The sequence below is a fragment of the Carettochelys insculpta genome, chromosome 14 (genome assembly GCF_033958435.1).
Source record: "Carettochelys insculpta isolate YL-2023 chromosome 14, ASM3395843v1, whole genome shotgun sequence".
In the NCBI taxonomy this organism is placed as follows: domain Eukaryota; kingdom Metazoa; phylum Chordata; order Testudines; family Carettochelyidae; genus Carettochelys; species Carettochelys insculpta.
The window spans coordinates 4358263-4363183 of NC_134150.1; positions in this window are offsets into that span (position 1 = coordinate 4358263).

Below are 4921 nucleotides of genomic sequence, written 5' to 3' on the forward strand. Positions count from 1 at the left end.
GCACCACGTCTTCTAAGGGAACTGTCCCTCTCGCACCCACAGAAGTTTGGCCTTTAAAAGACAAGTGAATGGTCCCTTAAAACATGTGCTAACTGCCTCTGCTAAGCCATCTTTTTAACCTGGCATTTCGCTGTGAGGCTGCCAGGACCTCTCCCAGGCCCGAGGAAGAGTTCAGTGTCGCTGGAAAGCTCGTCTCTCTCATCAGCCGGCATTCATCCAGTAAAAGATAGGACCTCCCTCAGCTATATACGCATCTGCAAACAGTGTGTGCACAGAGAACCCTGTACTGACACATAAGGACATGTCACATTGATCATAAATGAATAGCCTCAGTGAAGTTGTGCTTTACAGGAAAGGAGCAATGAGTCAACACTTAACAGGCTCTGCTTCTTCCATCTGGTGTGAAGTGAGTGTTTCCTTCTGGCCGTCTACCTTCACCTGGCTCCTTTTATACTCCATGAACAGAGGCCATATGCAGGGGGCTGGAATGAAGCGTGTGGAAGGGCAGCACTTCCTGGCTTCATCATATAGTGGTGCTACAGTTTTGTTCAATGATCTCGGCACCCTCACTGTAGGAATGTTTACATCTTAAGCAGGAGGCCATGCCAAGGCCTTACCAGTTACTGCTGTCCAGTAAGTGGGATTATGCCCAGCCTTTAAACTGTCTTACCCCCAGCTGCCCCCTCTTGCATTTCACAGGGGTTCGCCCAGGGTGGAGAACCCAAAAGAAGGAGGAAGCACGAGCGGCAAGAGAAGAGGTGAAAACTCATCCATCCCGTTTCAATTCAAAGCAGCACCATCCTTTAGGGAAGGTCAACAGCAGAGGCAGAGAGCAAGTAAAGGTACAGGAAGCCAGAAAGCTGGTCATAGAATCATAGGGCTGGAAAGGACCTCAGGAGGTCATCGAATCCAGCCCTCTGCCTAAAGCAGGACCAACCCCAACTAACTCTTCCCAGCCAGGGCTTTGTCAAGCTGGGACTTAAAAAGCTCTAGGGATGGAGATTCCACCACCTCTCTAGGCAACGCATTCCAGTACGTCACCACCCTCCTGGGGAAATGGTTTTTCCTAATATCCAACCTAGACCTCTCACTCGGTGAATTGAGACCATTGGTCCTTGTTCCGCCGTCTGCCACCACTGAGAACAGCCTCTCTCCATCCTCTTTGTAACCTCCCTTCAGGTAGCTGAAGGTTGCTATCAAATTCCCGCCTCCCTCTCCTCTCCTGTAGGCTAAACAAGCCCAAATCCCTCAACCTCTCCTCATAAGTCACGTGCTCCAGCCCCGTAAAGGTGCACGTCCAGGTTGCCGAGCAATCTGTCTACTACCCGCAACAAAAGGCATTGTAAGAGAAGCCTGGGAATTGATCACGAGGGAGGAAACTTTACAGCTATACTGTTCAACACGTTAGCACATGTGGCTACATGGCCAGTGGGCGTGACCAAAAAATACATTTTCAGATTAATGTGGCTGGGTCACTTCAGAACTGATTGGACATCACAGCTTGGCAGGCGTGAAGAGGAAGTATCATAGAATCATAGACCGCTAGGACTGAAAGGGACCTTGAGAAGTCATCGACTCCAGCCCAGGACCAAGTACTGTCTAGACCATCCCTGATAGACATCTATCTAACCTGTCCTTAAATATCTCCAGAGATGCAGATTCCAGAGAGCCTCCCCAGGCAATTTATTCCACTGTTTGACCACCCTGACAGTTAGGAACTTTTTCCTAATGTCCAACCGAAACCTCCCTTGCTGCAGTTTAAGCCCGTTGCCTCTTGTTCTATCCTCAGAGGCCAAGAAGAACAAGTTTTCTCCCTCCTCCTTATGACACCCTTTTAGATACCTGAAAACCGCTATCACGTCCCCGCTTAATCTTGTTTTTTCCAAACTAGACAAGCCCAATTCTTCAGACCATAACCATGCCAGAACATGGCTATCGTGGCAGGGCCAGGGCGAAGGAAGCCTACAAAGCAGAAGGGCCTTCAGGGCAATTACAGGCAGCTGGGTGGGAGACGGCTCAGCCTAATTAAAGCCAGCTGGTCCCAATGACTGGGCCAATGAGAGGCCTTTAAAACCCTCCACAGTGGGACGGGAAGCGGGAGCGAGTGAGAGGAGATCAGAGAGTGAGAGAAGAGTGGAGAGAGAACAGGTTTGAGAGGAACAGAGGAGAACAACAGGAACACTGGAGATCACAGAGAGAGAGCAGGAGCTTCTACATGATCAAGACAGAAGACCCGGGACTGCTACGGCCTGGAGAAGGTACCAGGGGGAATCATCTGGGGAAGTGGCTCCGGGAGGAGAGTTGCCGTGCCAAGGACCAAGGGAGTCAGCTCCTCCCACTGGCAGCTGCACAGGGTCCCTGGGCCGGAACCCAGCATGAGCGGGTGAGGGCCGGGTTCCCCCCGGACCACCCCTCACCCCAACGAGGGCAACGGGGCCCTTAAGGGGTCCTAGCGGACTGGTCAGAGGACAGAGGCTCAGGAATTGGACTGACTTTGTCACACTAGGGTCTGAAGAAGCGGGTCTGTCCCACGAAAGCTCAGCACCTAATAAATTATTTTGTTAGTCTTTAAAGTGCGACTGGACTGCTTTTTTGTTAAGATGACGTTCTGATGGGGAGCATTTAGAACAAAGTATCTTGTTGGCAAATTCCTGTTTAAATATCGCAAACTTAATCAGTTGTAAATCAGCGCGACTCCAGGAGGCTCTGACCCAACGTACATATCTTGGACTGGTGGTTCCCAACTTTTTCACTAGTGTGGAATCCCATCACCACACGACCCCCCCACCGCAAACCGTTCATGGACCCCCATCAAAGCCAATTCTAGCCATTAGTAACACATCGTTAAATGAAAAAGGAAACCACAATGTAGATTTTTGGATAGAGGTTAATAACGTGACTGGAAAATATTTAATCTAAAAAAACAATTGGTTGTAACTTTGCAATTTATTTGAAACGTAGGTTTATAACCATTTTTATTAATCTTTTATTTTTTTTCGCACACCCTCGCATACTTCCCAGGGGCCTGTGGACCCCAGATTGGGAGCCACTGTCTTAGAACTGGGTTGTCAAAAGGATATAATGTAGGAAGGTCCCCAACTACTCTGGTTTAACTGAGACTTGGGTCTAACATTTGTGTTGACCCTTTTGAAATCATCACTTTCATTCAAACGTGCTGCTTTTTGAAACGATGGACTACCCCGTTTTCTAGTGGACAGACGAAAGATCCAAGAATAAAGGAGAATTTTATTTGTGGTTTTATGAACCGCTGACTTCTCGCCAAATTCTCCCTCTTCAGAGGGGAATATAGACACAGGTTCAGTAGCAAATAAAAAGTCACATGATTGCAGCAGCCAGAATTTGCCCCGCGACTTTACTTCCCCTTTTTGCAGTGACTCAGAACCACCACTTTCACACCTCAAACTGCAGGAGCGTTGCAGGGGAGGGTCTGGCTTTCACAAATGCAAAAAATAAAACCAACCAAAAAACCCCATTTTGCTCTTTCAAATCTTGCGGTATTGGGAGTATTTTAAGAAGCTGGTTTGTGGAAGCACTCCATGTGGTCAGACACATGTGCAGTGGCATGTCGTAACGGCCTAAGTCACTAGCAATTATACTAGCAAAAGATGGAGAGAAGGCCACAGTGCATCAGACCAAAGGTTCACCATGCCCGGTATACTGTCTTTTCACCAGTTCCAGATGTTTCAGAGTATCGGAGGGGTAGCCGTGTTAGTCTGGATCTGTAACAGCAACGAAGGGTCCTGTGGCACCTTATAGACTAACAGAAAAGTTTTGAGCATGAGCTTTCGTGCAGAATCCAGGTGAACTTAATTCATTCCCAACAGAGAATCCTGCTCGGGGCGGGGGGGGGGGGGGGGGTTAGAAAAGTTAAACGACGGCCAGCTTGGTGAATTTGTCGGTCTCAGTCACGAAAACAGGGGAAACAGTCCTAGAGCCTTAATGGCATTATTGCGCAACCTTCACTGGAAGACCCATGGCTCCTTAAGGGCTCTTCCTTCGTCATCTAGCACAGTTGGGCTATGTCTATACAGCAGTGTTATTCCAGAATAGCTTTGTGAAGGAGTGAGAGGAGGGCCTGGCAGTGCGGGGGTTCAACATGGCCATGTTGCTCAAATAGCCCCGCCCTGTTTTACCTGCTGCCAATGCCAGGCCTGGAGGGAGAATAAAAGGAGGGAGCCTGGCTCAGTTGGGGGCTGACCAGCAAAGAGGTAGGAGCTGGTTCTGCAGGACCTGAGCCAGAGCTGTCTGCTGGGTCGCTATCAGGAGGATGCAGCCTCCAAATCCTCCCCTGAGGGAAAACCCCACTGAGGAGGGGGAACATGGACTCTTGCAGCCCTGCCCCAAGCTAAAGGAACAGACTCCGGTAAGCAGATGGAAGTCCTACCCCTTGGATTCCCAGTTAACACAGGGACCTAACCCCTAAACCACCTCACTGCTTGGGCAACCTGGCCACAAGCTTGTTTAGAAATGGCACAGCTACATACAAAATGCATTTCAAAATAGCGCTGCTGTGTAGACATAGCCCAAGGCCTCCTACTTCGAAATGGCCCCATTCCCTGTCTAACAGTCCGTATCCTGAAATATCTGTTTCATAATAGGCACTATTCCTCATATAATGAGGTTTATCGAATTCAAAATAAGCTGTCCGCTCCTTCAAAATTATTTCGAAATAACAGTTGCGCTGTGTAGATGCTCACACAGTTGTTTTAGAATAGCGGCCATTACGCCGAAATAACTTTGCTGTGTAGACACAGTGCTTCCATACATTTTCCATACTTGGGCAGCTCCAGGGATTGGCTTCTGGTCTCTCATTCAGATCCAGTGCTGGTAAATGTCAGCAACTGAAAACAGCTACAGTCCGATGTCTTGTGAGATGGTTAGATTAACCGCTGGTCTTGAC